Below are 17,867 nucleotides of genomic sequence, written 5' to 3' on the forward strand. Positions count from 1 at the left end.
GATCTGCTCTGGCACCCATCCCGGTACTGGGGATCGGCTCTGGGGTATCTGTGTGTGCCCCCTGGTGCCACTATGGTCTCCGAGCGCACTGAGTAGGAGTAGCATGAGCCAGTCCCTTGGCCTGGGGGAAGCCCCCACGGGTTCCAAAAAGGCCATTGCAGGGGCGCCAGACAGCATGGGCCCATAGGCCAGGTCCCTTGGGTCATTCCTGATCCCAGCGCTCCCCTTCGGTGCCGACGTCAGGAATAATTGGATCCCAAGTCCAAGCTCGATGAAGATGATGATGCTGAGGAGGAGGACCAAGGCAACCACAGTGGGGCTGATCCTCCCAGTGCCAGTGATCGGCACCATGGAGACATTTCTGGTGGGGGGGTTCCTCTAGAGGTTGGTCTTGAAACCAGCTTAAAGGTGTTCGATGCCTCGGTGCCACTGGGTGGCGTTGTTGGTGCCACCTCCTGTGTCCTGGCTGGACTTGGCACCAACAGAGTCATTAGCTCCTTAGCAGCGGCATAGGCTTTCGGGATTGAAGGCACCGCAAACTGGTCCACCTGGTGCCGACCTGTCGGTTATTCAAGCGCCACTAGGATCTGTGGTACTGGCATTGGTGTCTCTGCCAGCTGTTGTTGCGGGGAGGGAGAGCAGCCTGGCATGAGTCTCGCTCTGTCCTGCTGTGCTCGCTTGTCTGCCTTTGGTGCCGGCCAGCGAGTCTTCTCCCATGGGCCCCGGTGCTTCTTCTTCGGCACTGGTGAGGAGGACCCGTGACAAGAGTCCCTAGCTGCTGGTGGCACACTTTGAGCTGACGCTGAAGTACTTGGGCCCGAGTCCAATTTTGGCTCCGAGGCAGGTCTCAGTGCCACCTCCATAAGTAGGACTTTCAGCCTTGCTGCTCTGTCCTTCTGTGTATGGGGCTTAAATTCCCAACAGATGCTGCGGCACTGTTTTCTATGATCCTCTCCCAAACACTTGAGGCAACTCAACTGAGGGTCACTGGTAGGCACAGGCTTGCCACACGAAGAGCACTGTTTAAATCCTGGCGCCCAAGGCATGCCCTGGTACTGGGGAAGGGACAGACCACCTCTTTGAGCATGGAGAGGAGTCACAGTCCTCACCTCTGACTAACTAAACTACTAGAACTACTACCCTATGAAACTAACTATTTACATTGAAGGAACAGTGGAAACCACTAAATGCACTTTGCTCAAGGCAAAGGGGGAAAGTTCCAACAGCCGCATGGGCAGTAAGAAGGAACCGAGGAGCATGGGCTCGGCAGAAGCCTCTTATGCCGGCGCTATGAGAGCACAATACCAGGGGGGCGCCAAGCCTGCGGATACCACTGGGGGGAAATTTCCAACAGCTGTGCTCGGGGTGCTCGTACACCTAAATCAGAATGGACACGTGCAATCACGTGAAGAAGAATATAGCCATTCATCCTACCAGAGTGCCACACACCCTTTTTTTTTTTTTTACTTGCTCGCTTCAAACTAATGTATGGCATTACAAGAGAGGGGGGAAAGTTGTCAAATGGAAGGTCTGTGCACCAGCACCTCCCACACAGAGCCTCCAGCTCAAATGTGCTGGGATCCCATAGTAGAGCTGTTAGTGGTCAAAATCCCACAGGGGTTGGAGAAAAATATTGCATGTAACAATGCAGCTCAAAAAGTTCTAGTGTCAGCATTTGCCTGGGTCCTGCACGGATGCAATGAGGTGGAAAAAATGGGGTCCCTAAAACTTTCTCCTCCCCTAGCAAATCCATAAAAAACAAGAGAGATGATCAGCTTGGACACTTAAGAAAATTAGTGAAAAGAAATAAAATTTGGTATAATTTCTGTATCAGCCTCTTCCCCCCTCCCACCTCCTTTTCTTTTTGTCAAGAAACTATCTGGTTTGCAGAAATAGGCTGGTTTAATAACATTGGCCTTCTTCCTTCTACTAAAAGTTTACCTGTGAGAGCCCCAAACATAATAAAATCAGATTATGGAAGCAATCATATTTACTTGTAATAAATCAAATCTTGCAGACATCAGTTAAGTCTCCCTTACTGCACTGGGACAATATCACACGTGCATACATCAATACTTGATGTGTCAGAAATATATTTCATAAGTTCAGAAAAATTGCACATACACTTGCAGCACCATTATGAGCAGTGAATTTGTAATGTGAACATTATGATGTATAAAGTGGCTTTGTTCCTACATTTAATAAGCACCACATGTCAAGCCCATGAATGTAATGGAATTTGCTGGTGATTTCTTACCATTAAATGTAGGTTATTGTTTTTTTCTGGAAGAGAACTTCTCCATGCTTTATCAACAGTGTCCAATTTTCAGCAGCCATCCTCTTCCTCCCCTCCAAGGACGACAGCTTTTTCAAATTTATTAAAAAAACAAAAAGACAATAGTTATTGGAACACTTAGTTTCTAGATAGATAGATAGATATAGTCCCAAGTCAAGTAAAGTATTTGAGCTGTTACCGTAGACTATTTTTATTATTTGTATTCTGGTAGTGCCTAGGTTACCATAACATTTTTGTTAATAAGAGTATATGCATGGACTAGACAGGGTATTTTGAGATCTTATTAGACGTGATTTTACAGTCCATACTTAGAGAACACTCCCATCCAGTCAGTGGAAGTTCTGTATAGTAAGAACTGTAGGATCAGATACCCAAAGCTATTTTAAGTTATCTTATCCCACAGTGAGATTCACTGTCACCTTCCAGGTATTTGTCTTCTTGTGGATAAACAAACACACAAAGCCTCAAAGGACAGCTTTATTTCTTTTCATCAAATAAATGGACAAAAGGAGAAATTGTAGCCTCAGAGCTATATTCACCGTGGGTCTACAAGCCATCAACCCTGGTTGAGGTCCTTAATGGTAGAACTACTGAGGCTTGGGTTATGGTGGCTCAGTTGTGAGAGGGAGACTTTAAGGGTACCACAGCAGCCGTTGCTGGAAAGGGGTGGAAGTGGCTAGTGTACCTCGATAGTCCACTGACTCAGCTGCTACCTGAAGAATCTCCTGTCAACAGACCTTCTACAGAATTGTAGCAGGGACCCCTCAGAGGGCTGCAATAGAGAAGCTACCTGCTGTCCATATGAGCGAATTTTCCCTGATGTGCAGAAGCATCACTAGCTTGAGAAGATGTCTCTAGAGCAGCTTTGTTGAATATGCCACATTCCTGTAACAAAAAGGAAAGTGCCATATGAGAACATTGGTACTGGTCAGTTGTCACTGGATGCACGTTTACTGAAATGTTGCCCCAATATTATCTTCCCCTTAAATAAATACAATAAAATCCAGATTGGAAACTCATTTGAATACTCTTGGTTTGTATTTCTCTCTGACATCATGAAGAAAGTGTAAACTTTTTAGAGCAAGAATTCTCTGGCTGTATTTATGCTGAATACAGCATAATTGGTCTCCACACACAACAGGTCCACAGATTCCTGTGACAGAGGCTTCTAGGCATTGCAATTGAACAAATAGTAAACTAAAGGAATTGGGCATGACTTATAGAGAGAGACTGTCAAATCTTATATTTCACAATGGTTTTATTTTTCTTCATCTATGTCATACTTTACACTGAGGATCTCAAAGTGCTTAATAAACTATTATTCATTAAGCCTTGCTACACCTGTAAATTCAGTAAGAAGAACTTTTATAACCATTTTCCAGGTGGGTAAACTGAGGCACAGGGTGACTTTCCTATTGTCATATAAGGAGTGAGCTGCAGAGCCAGGAATAGAGGGCTGGAGTTCAAGCTACAAGGCACATGTTCTCACTACTAGACAACATTTCTATTAGACCCTGAAAGCTATACTCCTTTCAACTTAGTATTTTTATTTTAAATATCTTGCAGTCTTGAATAATTTAAAAAAATCAACAAAACAAAGCACTTATTATGGTAAGTCCTTCTATATATAAATAAATCTAGGACTTCAAACCTGAGTCTCTATTGCCCCATGCCTTGTGTAGTCAGTTATACCTGGGAAAAATGTAAAATGCCACTCTGGTTGGATAGTATTTTGCAGCCACTTTGTGCTCACTTTACACAAGAGAATAGGCTTACGCAAGGTTCAGGGCAATGGAGAACCAGGGGCCTAGATTTGCAATGATTCAGTGCTAAAAACAGAAGCATGGCTGTGGCAGTAGAAGTGGTGGGGCGGCTAACCATTCCACGTACAATCCTACTCAGGATCCTAGTACTTACTCAGATGGCTAGCCATGGCCACACTTGAATTTTTAGCACACTAGCTTGACTGCAGCTAGCGTACATCTCCCTGAGCTGGAAATTACACCTCCATATTGAAATGTAGAGGTATCCTTGGAGAATAATCCCACACTCTTTACACAGGCAAAATTTTCATTGGCTTCAATTGGAACTGAGATTGGATGACTAAGAGAAGCAGAGAGAAAAGGAACACTATGATCCAAAAGTGTCATCCTTGTTTTAAGAGTTCCAACACATTCCACAGAAATTAGCTTGTAACACTTTACAAACAGAATTAATTGCTTTCTAATGCAGTTTAGATCCGGGAAAGGTCCTATTACACTGGAAAATTATAAACTCACATGTGGTTCATGAAATAAACATTCCCTGAAATGAGTTCCTTTTCTTAATTATAGGTAATATGGAGCCATTTATCTCATATTGGAGAAGAATAATTATCTCTTAATGGTACACTTCAATGCACTGTCAAACTGTGTTTTACTGTGTGGAGAAGATACCTTGTAATGCCTGAATATTGAGTTGATGGTCAATGTGAATATTAAATTGACGGTCAGCAGCTTCCTTGAACTATGAGGTATAAGGACTTTCATCTAAACTGCTTTAAATACTCCTTTAAGTTCTGAACCTAGAAGGTGCCAAGCATTTGCAACTGCTATGAATGTCAACTGAAATTGAGGGCGCTCAGCACTTCAAGATCAGGCCCTCCATTCCCACTGGTTTTATAACAGGACTTGATAGAGCAAGATGTATTCATTCATTCATGTATACATTCATATTCTCTACATCAAGGCATCGGTTTTATTGTAAACTTTGCTCAGCACTCCTACTTATCCCCAAGTAAGTTTGTGTTCTAATGTGCTTTGTTTCCCAGCAGAGCTTATAAGGTCAAATTTAATCAACAGAGGTTCACTTTGTCCATGGACTTCTTAGTTTTCCATTTGTTTCTCTTCACCATATGAAATTGCCTGTGGGCACTGTGGCTCTATTCTGTTTCTATTTTTCAGTGACATTAAGCTAGTCAAGTTTTTTTTAATCTCTGTAAACTTTATTTCTAGTAAGGCCTTGTTGCATCCCTTTAACTAAAATCAGTTTAAATTAAATTTACTGATGTAAGCTACAGTCACATATGCTAGGGTGAGATATGATTAAGATTGTTCACACAAGAATTTATACTGGTTTAGCTAAATTGATTTAAACATATATTTTTTTAAATCAGTTGAGTTGTGTGTAGACCAGGTCTATGTGCTATCCATTTTAACTGATTTATGGTATAGGTCCTCATAAGGAAAAACTAATAAGGAAAAGACAACATCTGCTAAAACAAACATGATCCACAGGGAGTTCTATTTTATGCACAGAGAAGTTGAAATACTTGGTATTTAAAGAGATGAAAATGTACATACAAAATGAAAATTAAAGCTTAACAGCAACATACACAGAAGGGTGGGGGGTAGGGAATATCCTAACTCTAAACTAATAATGTGCATTAAAAGAAACACATTGGGCCCAATCCATCCAAGTACTCCAATTCCAATGTGATTCAGCATTTGTGGGTTGGACACTAAATTCTGCCCCTTAATTACACTCTTGTATTAGAAAACAGCAGTTATGTAAATCCTAGGGTGAATGGTCCTTTTACTTCTGGAGACCCGACTTCAAATCATGAATTAAGTTACTAATGAAAACGAGATTGGCAGTCTGATCTGAATTTCACATTTGTCCACAACACAAGATCATCCCTGCTCAGGAGAGACTTAGGACTTAATTAGGAGAGGTGTTCTACTAGTCAGATGTTTTACAAATCAGAATTGAGGTTCATTAGCAGAGCTGTGTGAAGATGGTTGAGCACGGCTTTTCATGTAGTGCCTGAGAATTCTGTTACTGTATCTTTTTTATGAGCACTAAATCCACTCTAATGTATTAAAAAAACAGTAGGACCATTAAAAACAAATAATTAAGTGAAAACGATATGAAGTGAATTAAAATTCAGTTTCCTTTCTTTTTCATGTGCACCTTGATTTCAAGAAACTGTAGGAAAAAATAGTTTTTCCCCCCTGATCCTATGAATAAATAGACACCTAGTTGAGAACCACGTATTGAAGACTTATAGTCTCCTTAAGCTTTGGGGCATTTCATAATACTACTATTATTAAAAAGTTACATCCAAAAGGACTACATTAAAAGAAGATTAAGGTTACAAACTCAAAATATAGAAACTGCCAGAATTAAAGTTGTCCTTAATTCACAACCCCTGTACATATGCATCATGAGAGAGTCATGAATTACATGATCATATACTATTATTTACATGCTACTCCTGCTTCATTCAGTGTGCAGGACAGATGGTGCTCACTGTATGGGTAGCTATTTCATATTAATTTTTATCCTCGCCATTCAGTGTATGGCCCCATAAAACCAAACCTTACACTGAATACAGAATTATTAATTTTCTCATGGCCTTTTCCGTGTTGCCCACCACGTAATATCCGAGGTCCAGATTTTTAAAGGTATTCAAACACCTCAAGATGCAGATAGGTGCCTAGTGGGATTTTCAAAAGTACCTAACTCCCACTGAGCATTTTAGTCTTGTGGACAGAGAATAGTATCGAGCCAAGAGATGTTATAAAGCAAGAAGCAGTGATTTGATCTTCATTTTGCTTTCAGACTTTGCATTAATTCAAACCCTAAAATACACTAAGAGTAGGTGTAAAATGTATTGTGGTTCAGCTCAGGTTTTAATAATGTTCAAACCATTCTCGTCACACTCACCTGTTAGGTAAGCAGCACACAGTTACTATATACATAAACAAAACCCAGAGGAAAATACATGTATTTAGCCTGGGAATAAAATGGGAACAGGGCATGCTTCTTTTTAGCTATAAAGAATTCTCCTTTGCAGTTTTTCCCCTGAAGAGGCCTTTGTCATTCTGGGAAGAAGCCATCCCTCTGCTCTGATAAGTAAAGAGTATCACCCATCCTGATTCAGTAAGGAACTCAGGCCTAGATTCAAAAAGGTACTTAAATACCTAAATCCCAGATGAAGGCAGCACTGCAATCCACAAAACTCCCACTTGGCTCCTGCCAAATTCTGTAAGTGCCTAGACTCACTCAGTGCGTAAGTTTTTGCAGGAAAAATTCTCTAAGTGCCTAAGTTTCTATCTTTGGGCATGCACATTGCTGCCTCACTCTAGGCATCCAGACAGCTACCCACTGGATGGTGGGATATTCTGATCTGGGCCTCCCTCAATCTCTCCTATTGAAGTTGTTCCACATTAATTAAATAAGAGAATAAATAAAAATTAGTTGGGGCAGAGAAAGTGGGAATTACTCTTGAGTCCAGTGAAGAGGGCACTCATCTGAGAGGTGGGAGACCCTGTTCAAATCCCTTCTCCTCATCAGGCAGAGGGAGGCTTGAATCAGTGGTCTCCCCCATTCCAAGTGAGTATCCTAAATACTGGGCTAAAGATTATAATGGAGGTCTTCCCCCTCCCCTGGCTGCTTTGTGTAGACATGCATAGCCTCAGCAGATCTACCAGATCAGGCCCTGCATAAGAGTTAGGCAGAGGAACGCCTATCTTCCCACAGTTCATGGATCACTAGTTAGAGGTAGGCACTGCCCTGCAGCCTGGACTTAAGTGCTTATCTCCGTGAGAAGGATGGCACTTACCCTCCTCTCATCACATTCTGCTGTGCCTCTCTCTCCCCGTTCATTGTATACGGAGCCTGGGTCCCTACTGCAGGCTTCGTGGATTGCAGATTCACAGTGTTTTTCCTGGGATTTTCTAGGTACCAAAAAGTTAGGCCTCTTTGTGGATCCAGGCCACAACTGCTCTTCTTCATCTTCAGAGAACCGAGGGAGGCAGTCTGTCCAGCTCACTCTTTCAGAAGCTCCACTTCCATGTCAGATGAAGTTCTGAAGTGTGGAAATGTAATCCTCAATTCCATGGCTTCCCTGAGGGTACTAGTTGGTTCCTCACTTCACCTTTTGTGACCTGAACTTGTCTCTGTGCCCTCCACCTGTTTCTCTCAATGGAAAAATTAGGACATAAGAACGATGCCCCACAGGCATAATGTGAACTTCTGTTACAGCACAGAGCATAGCCTGAATTGTTTTGACATAAAATGTTTCAAAGCTACTGTAATATTAAATTTACCTGAAACCTTTTCCTTTTACCTATTGTTTTCATAGCCATTGAAAATACTTTGGCTATCCAGTGAACTGTGTTTTGCTCCCTTTCATGCTTACTTTCAGTACTGCCTCTTGATAATTATTGATGGGGCAGACAAGGGAGGTGGAAGAAAGGGACTGAACTCTTGGCAGTCAAACAACCAGGGCTTTAGGTCTGGAAAATAAAAGCAGAGAGAAAAAAAAAATATTACTGAGAATCAAACTGAGAAGATTCTTAACTGTGAGTATTATTTTTTGGAGTCTCTGTGTTTAGCAAATGTGCATGATTCAATTTTGGTTTTTACATTGAGGTTAGTGATAACTGTACTTTCATTTAGCCTACAGATTAAGTTGTTTGAGAATCAGTCTGTCTTGTACTTTATCTCAACTTCTACAGAACAAAATAGCCTCAGTATTCTCATTACCTAATTTGCTTTGACCTTTCTCTTGCATCACACCCACACAACTTGGTCACTGCAATAAGGAACACCATTTAGCCAGCCCACTACTATAGACTATTTCAGAAGTCAAGAACAAAAACACAAAGCTACTGCAGAACAGGAAATCACTAAAGTGAACAATAAGTCACAGTCAAATAGCCAAGCAAAGGTGACACTGGATATGTCTACATTGCAATAAAAGACCCTTGGCATGGCTGTAGCTGGCCCAGGTCTTTGACTCACCCTCACAGGGCTCTGGAGGCGGAGCTAATAATTGTATAGATGTTTGGGCTCAAGCTGAAGCCCAGGCTCGGAAACCCTGCAAAGATGGGGTGGGTCTCAGAGCCATCACTCCAGTCCAAGCCCAAACATCTACACTGCAATTATTAGCTGTGTGGCCTGAGCCCTGGAATCCTGAGTCAGTTGATATGGGCTGAGACTTGGTCCCCTCAGGCACACAACAGCTTCATTAATGCTGCAAAGCCATGTGGTATTCAGCATGTCCACATGGCAATATTTGTCTACTCAACCACAGTAGATAGTCCACCTCAAGCTTCACAAATCATGCCTATAGCTGTGCATTCAAGGAATACTGGTCTGCTATCCCACAGTACCTAAGCTATTGCTGTTAGAAGAATGCTCAAATGCCCTGCACCCACATGATTTCTACCAATCAAGAAGATTTTATGATGGTCTAATTCTGTGTATCCTACAGGACCTTGTGGGTTTTTCCAATTCAAAAACTCGGTTAGCAGTCAATAGTGTTGTGTTTTATCTTTGTATATGAACTGCTTGATTGCTCTGAGAATCAAGAACAGAGAAGCTCTTGTAAAATGGAGTAATATGCAAAGACTCCTACCCTGGAGGCAGATCGTGTTGCAGAATTTCCTCTTTATCTGCTAGGGCTGGTTGAAAATTTTTCATTACAATTGTTTTTCATGGAAAATTGGTTTTCGGCTAAACAATTTTTCAAAAAAAAAATCTGTTTTCCATGGAAATTGATTTTTTTATTGAAGAACTAAACACCCCACAACAAAGTTTCAGCCAAAATCCAAACAATTTTGGTTTGGAATACATGCCTCCATGCTCCTCTGACAGTCAAGCTGTGCCGTTGGACTACATCTCCCTTGATGCATGATGGCCAGTAACTCCCATGATGCACTGTAGCAGCCTAGCAAGAGGGGAGCCCTGGTGCATCATGGAAGATGTAGTGTTGTCTCAGAGCCTGGCCCATACAGGAGAACTGGGGGCGTGAGGTACGCTAACTATAAGACCACAGTGTCTTTTCTAAATTAAAGTTTTCATCTGAAAGTTTCTGATTTTTCATCAAAAAGTTGATAAGATTTTTTTTTCCAGTCCAGTTCTCGTGTCTACATTTGTAACTGTAACATTAGGAGGTGTATAGCAGAACCAAAATCTAGTCCATCCACTGCTTGAAGTGAGGTTGGGAGATGCTTGGACTGACGTTGAATGGCTGAATAACTTCCAGATGACCAAGGCTATTTTCAACTTTCCCTGTGCAGGATTTGGACTGATGTTACAGTAGCAGTTTATGTATATACACGCTGCAATCCCTGTGAATAAGAAACAAGCATAGCTTTATGGGTGCTAGCTACCATTGTGTGTGCAGTCAACAGGATCAGGGACTCATTGTATTAGGTGCCTTACAACATATAGGCAGACAAAGTCACTGCCCCCTAAAGTTTACAGTCTAATCTGAAATGTGCAACAAGTGAATGTAACAAACAAGAGTTTGGGGGTAGAGGATGGACAATAGGGAAGAGAATTGCTCCCTAGGATATTTATTGGGTACACATGAGTCTGAAGCTTATTTGTTCTGAAACTGTGCCTAGCAATAAACAAGATACCATATGTGGTTGCCATTAACAATATCTTTGTGGTAATGGATAATCTAAATATGAGTGGGGCCTTTCACCCCTACTGAGTAGGGAGAGAGTGACAAAATACTGTATGCTTTATCGTTATTTGTGCGTCTCTTAGTGTGTTACAGTCAAATGTTTTTCTCTGAGGTTGCACAGACCCTAACAAATCATCATCATTGTTTCACCTGGAAAAGAGACAGCAATACTAGAAATTTTAAGAATTCCACTGTGTACTCTTGGGACAGAACGAGACACTTCCCACCTCACATCAGAGAAGTTAATGTGGTTGCAGTTTCTGCTGTGAACCATTGGTACCCTGGGTAATCAAACCATGCAGTGATTACTCCAATAGGAATGAGCAAGGCTTCATCTATTGTCTCAGCAAAAGCTGGATGGGGGTGGAATGTACTTTTGGAAGACTGAAAGGGAGGTGGAGATGTCATTATTGTTGTCCTTCAACAGACATTAAATACACTGGAAACGAATGTAACTACATTTCAGCAGCCTGGTATTCTTGCTGTGAGGAGGCAGGCGTCCGTGGCAGAAAATACTAAAAGAGCACCCCAACAGTACTTTGCCACATCTGTGACAAGAGGAAAGGAAAACATATACTGAAAATACCAATAAATGGAGTTACCATTTCCCTAACAACTTTTGCTATTGAGAGACAACAGAATAGCAAATGAATTTCAAATAATTCTCAATGATCTTAAACTAATAATAAACTACATCTGATTTGTCAGTACTGTTGTCTTTAACTTAGCTGACATGAAACATCCATAGGATTAACTTCCCAATTAATTTTTAATAATTTTGTTTATTTTATATTTGTGTTACTATAAAATATCAAAGTTATGGCCTAGAGCCACCAGTAATAAGCTCATAGTTTCACTGTGGAATTATTAATAGGGTATTTATAGTCCATGCCCTTAACAATTTTTCCTGTTCTGCTGGTGAATTCTATTATATAATGTCATTTCCCTGTAAGTGCAACAAATGTGCAAAACAGTTTCTTCCTGCTGACGTGGAAGAATTTTAAAGAGTCAAAACTCTGAGCATAAGGAACCAAGTTTTTATTTAGCAAAACACATACCTTTATCTATTAATATAATTAACATAGTCCAGAGTTGCAATATATAAAGTTGTGAGAAAAAGTGGTCCGTCTCATTACAGCAACCTGGGTGAAAACATTGCATGGAAAGAGTGTTAGCTTCATACTCAGAGCTTTATGTTGATGGTATGTACAATGGCCTTGTGCCAAGGGGTGGGGTGAGATATGGGACAAGTTGGTGTAAATGGTACTATGAAATGACTCACTAGACTCGAGTGAGGGAGGGATAGTGCCCAACTCACTGTCAGAACTATACCTGGCAATGTAAACCAAATCACTGCTTAAGCTTGGCAGCACTGCCCTGGGAGATGGCAGGCAGAGGAGTGGCATTGTGTGCTGTGAGGATCTAGATCAGTGGTTCTCAAACTTTTGTACTGGTGACTCCTTTCATATAGCAAGCCTCTGAGTGTGAGCCCCCCTTATAAATTAAAAACATTTTTTATATATTTAACACCATTATAAATCCTGGAGGACAAGCGGGGTTTGGGGTGGAGGCTGACAGCTTGCGACCCCCCATGTAATAACCTCTTAACCTCCTGAGGGGTCCCGACCCCCAGTTTGAGAACCCCTGATCTAGATACAGAGCACTTTGCGTGACAAATTCTGTGATATACTATGGGATTACTGCTCGTTATCAGAGCTGGGAGTTAGGACGACTGGCTCACCTATGTACACTAAGGCCTCAATGCCCTTCAAGTCAAGGACAAAGCTCCCACTGAATTCAATGGTGCAGGAGCAGGACCTTATATGGTTCTGTTTTCCCAATCACATGCTGGAAAATCCACACTAGATTCTGGTTATAGTCCATCAACTCTGTAAAACCTGTATTCTTGTCACTGTTGCAATATGGTTGCCACACAGTGTTTCAGGGATTGGAACTGTCCACTTCTGTGGTCACTAACACAACTGAATGCTGCTGAGTAGATAGGGATTAGATATTGACCCAAATCTCACCCATTCTCATGCTGAAACCATTTTTCTGAACAAATTTTGTTCCATGATTAAGTGTCTTTTACCTACAGGACAGAAATATGCTATCTGCAATAATCCATTAACACAAAACTTCACTCCCACAAGTATTCAATAATTTTAAAAGGGTGCAAACACCATCAAAGCAAAATTCTATTTAAAAGTTGCTGAAATTCTTTTGATTGTTATTTGCCCAGCTTTAATAAAAGATGCCACTATTAATAGCCTTCTCTGTGTCCAATAGATGACTAAGTTCTCTGTTCTAAAACCTTGGGCACATTTGTCTTGTCACACTGAAATACGTACCCTCTCCCTCTCCTCCCACATACTTTACAGAGTTCAGCTTGTTGAACCTGGCCTTTGCTAAATCTGAACAAGAGAAAAAACTTTCTGCCACAGTTGGACAGGCAAAGTCTATGGATGGAGATTTGTATTCAGCCATTCTACTGTAAAGTTCCTCAGGGAACATATACAAAATCTGGTCCTGTTCCAGTGGAACTATTTGAAGTTTTGCCATTTACTTAAACAGAACCACTAACAGACTTGTTGTCTTTTATTTGAATGTGAAGTGATTATGCACATTCATGGTGCTTACTGAACATTGTCCAAGAATTTCTTTATCTTTTGACCCGTTCCAGCTTAGTATCTCATGTATAAGTTGTCTCCAGAAATTTGCTAATAGATTTTTTTCCTTGAACTCAGAAGATTGCAATTTTGGCCCTGTACCATCCTACCTGCTCACTTATTTTATTTCCATGGGTTAGATTTCAAAGGTCTCCTTCCTACTAAACAGGGTTGCTACTGGATTTTTGGTTTGTTTGTTTTTCCTTTCACCTCTCCCCTCTCTGAATCATCTTCCTTATTCTTTCATGCACATTTGGCATTAAAATCTGCTTCCCTGTTGCTCCTTATCATGGTTGCTAGAGTTACACCATCTCTATACATAAGAATCACGATTACCATAGATTAACAGAGTTTGATATTTTGTTGTCTTGTGTTGCTGAAACAATTTTCTTAATCAGAAGTTATCAGAAGCCAAGTCTTACTGTTCTGTTTTCTTTCCACACACACATAGGATATACACTGTATATCATGCTTTAAAACACAAGTAATAAAAATGACAATTTTGGAGCACGTGTTGCTTCTGAAGTATTCACATCAGACCATTATGAATGGATGAGGAGAATGGGAGGAATAAAGAAGTAGCTAAACATACTATGCAAAGGAGTGCAGTAAAAATGAGCAGTTAAAAATCCTACCTGTATTATAAACTCGCTAGTGGACACGCCACTTAATCCATAAAATGAGCAAATACTGCAAGAGAGTGAGCAAGCAACACATGTTGTGCCACACAAGAAGTTGATTTGATATATATTAGCCACTAGTGTCCATATTTTTTGAAGTGGGAGCAGGGGTGAAACGACTGAAAGTTGCTGTCTATTATGAGAGAGACTAGTGCTAAAATCCCCACCCTGCAAGGTAATTCCTTGAGAAGCATAAGAGAAGAAATGATAGATCAGTATTACTCACTCTTAAAAAGCTATGACAAATGGAGCTGCAGAGAAACACAGAATAACTGAGATGCAACGTCTTGATGCTGTTCTTCTGTATTTGGCTGGGAAGTTTCAATGGGATGACTCAGCAGCTTCCTACATGGATAAATTACAACCAGAAATATGGTAAAACCATGCCAGGAAGTTACGTCAAGAAGTTACATTGCCTCTTTTCCTCCCTGCTGGTGTTCTCTTCTCTCCCAGCTGAGTGTGCACTGAGAGATGCATCTCCTTTCTATTACTATTTCTGTTCCCCCTTTACTGGCTGAGTGGAAGGGTTTTTGCCCTACCATTGGAGGTTTGTAAGGAAGAACAGTCTGTTGGAACAGGGAGAGAAGTAGTTCCCAGCAGAATGTAAGTGGGAACTGATTAGCTGTGACCCCGAGCTGATGTGACAAGCTTTGCTTTCTTGAGGAGCACAAAAACCTTTTGCTTGCTCCTTCCACGCAGTATTATAGAAACTCCTCCAGTTATTATTAGACACTGACATAACACTGTAAATGTACACAGCCGATGACACAACATAGAATAAGATTCTGGCCCTGACCCCAAAGGACTTACAATATTAGGGGCAGATCATGGCAGTGAGCATAAAGGCTCTCCCTACTATGCACAAATGTGGTCCCCCGTATCTTCTCAGTGCACACAGAAAAGAGAGCAGGGACTGTGTGCATGGTACTTCCTTCCTCCCTCTAGGGAGTAAACAGAAAAGGATGGGAAATGAGTAGACGCTTAGGTCTCCAATGCACTGGACAGAGCCTCAGCTCTGGCATATGGGAGAGGGATTATTAATTTGCTACTGGTTAAGATCAGTAACAGACTGTACTTCCTTCCCAGGAGCAGACCATTCTCTCCCTGAGCTTCTTGTTGGGTGATGCAACTATGTGCTACTCCTCACACAGGGCTGCAAGTAAAAGGACAATGTAGCCCTTAGTTTAGAAAGAAGCTGTGATCTGTCTCTCACTTTTCCCTTGCTAAACCCAAGTCAGCCCTATATTATCAGTATCACAGCCAATCTCCTTATGCTCTCTATTTCATGTTCATGATAGATGCAAGTGGGCCAGCAAAGAATGGGTCCTCTGAAGGGTGCCTGAGAGCCAAAGCATCTAGTCAGCTCTACTGAAAGAATATGAATGATTTCTTTTACGTACTGTGTGCATTTGTATTTATCTAGTTGGCTTTTGAGCAGCAAGGACAGCTCAAGAAATACCAACTACAATTAAACCAGCCAGACACCCTTTTTACCTTCTAAAATGGTCAATTATGTATCAACTTCCCCCCAAATCCCTCTTCTTTTCCAATATCTCAAACAACTTGCTTCCCGCTTCCACCTTTCTGCACATGGCCATCTGCTGCCTTATCACCAGGTAAATAAACAATGGACCACGCACTGAATTTTTTTTTTAATCTGAAAGATTCAGGAAGGCAAGGTCCCTTGTAGAATTCCTGCAGGAAATCAGGTAATTATTCATATGAAATTGGATTAAAAAATCCCTTTCTGGCACTTCTGATATTTAAAATTTCTTGTTATCAAGTTGTCTGCTTGAAAAGATATGTCTGAATTCAGTTGTGAATTATCTGAGATTGCCTATTAAACTAAACAATCTGGGTGATTTAGCCCCATCTTTTATGTGCAATTTATTTAGCAGCACAGAAATAACTATTTTAAATCACTTAAGATCTACATGGCTTTTCCTCTGCTGTTTATCCCTAGCTATGTTCACTGAATGTAAACACATACTGAACTTCACCCACACTGTTTCAACCAAATGTAGAAATGCAAAGAGTTATTCTGGTTTGCAAGAGGGTTTGCTAGAAAATCTGTTTCCCGCACTGAAAAGAAGCCAAAAAGGCAATTCCAGCTGCAAACACAGAATTGTTCAGCCAGCCTGGATCAGTGATATTTTAAAGAGATGAAATATAATTTTTTTAAAATGATTTCATATGAATCAGTTTCTATAAAGACGCTTCTTTAAAAATTCAGCTTGCAGTACTGCTTTTTAGTGTTTCTGAGACACAAGATTTAGCAGCTGGAGTGACGTTTTTATTTCCACTGTTGCTCATAGGGATGGCATAGTACAATCCTGTTCTCATGAGAGATGAGCAGAAAATGGAACACGAGCTTTGAACAACCCTCTCTTCCTTCATCACCCCTCCCCCCCCCAATCTTCTGACTCTGGAGACATCAGGATCTGGAGCCAAAGCCAAATCTGAACTTCATATCTCCAGTTGAACAAAGACTCAAACGGAATCCCCTAATCCAATCATCCCCAATTTTTAGTGGGGAGAGGTGGCAGTTCAATTTCATTCTAGATCCTCCCCCTATGCTTTGCAGTTCATTTTGCTAGCTGGAGATGGCTGAATTATTCCCTGTAATTAGTAATCATTGCAAATTTAGCTCCTGTTTTCTGTTTTGTTTGATCATTCATGAATGGATGGTGGGAGTTCAACCCCTCATCCCTGAGTTCAGGTATCTTGGAACAATATCAGCCCGCTAAGACTGGCCTTCTAGTTCAACTCCAGCAATCCTCAAATCCCTATGTCATATTCCTCCCCAGACCTAGTAGCAGGACCTTAGGGAGTCTAATTCTCCTCTAGCTTGCAGTGTATAGCAAAAGGGGTACCCACTTAGGCCCTTCACTTCTTCCCCCAACAGTCCTTAGTGGCTTCTGATACTGATCCTTAGCTAGCTTCTGTCAGTCTACAGCAGCCACCCACAGCTGCCTGGGTTGCAGCTTCTTATCCCAGCTGTTGCTGGTCAATTAATTACCTGCAGCTGGTTAGGTAGCTACTCTGTACCTAACCCCTGAGTGACTGTGGGAGAATGGGGTTTACCTACCCCATTATAGAATACCAATTTCTCAGAATGTATTTTTAACTATTTGTTAATAGTCTGGATAAATATTAACCGTATGAGTTGTTCTCAGTCCATTCAATTCAATATTTACTATTTATTATTTGCTAGTGTGTATAATAGCTCACTTATTTCACATGGCATTTTTTTTCTTGTTCCTGGTTAGCTGACATACTTTGTCCTGAATACTAGCAAATAGTGAATGTCTTGAGCACATGTGAATAGGAGTGGTGGTACTAAAATCAGCCAAATATCTATGCAGGAAAACAATCTGTTCACACAAACATTTGTGAATAGCAAATAATGAGGCACCAACCATAGTCTAACTGAACAGCGGTTCAGAACTTTCACAGATGTTTGCAAGCACTCTTTTCCAGTATCCTAGGACTAGACTAGATTCTGAGTTGTGCCTCTCACAGGGGAAAAAGAGGCATCAAGGAGAAGGTAGCAAAGGTGATCCCTGGTGTAAGCTAAAGGAGCCCTGGGGAGGTTGGTTTAACTTATGGCTACAGTAAATGAGCACCTGATGGACTCCTCTACAAACTGCAGCCCAGAATTTCAGGTGCACAGAGCACTCTAGCCACTATCCCTTCTGTCCCCAGTATGCCTCTATTCTGGGGCTGTAAGGGCAGGTGAGGCCACGTACACTGGTCCT

Source organism: Lepidochelys kempii, chromosome 5 (assembly GCF_965140285.1).
Source record: "Lepidochelys kempii isolate rLepKem1 chromosome 5, rLepKem1.hap1, whole genome shotgun sequence".
Lineage (NCBI taxonomy): Eukaryota > Metazoa > Chordata > Testudines > Cheloniidae > Lepidochelys > Lepidochelys kempii.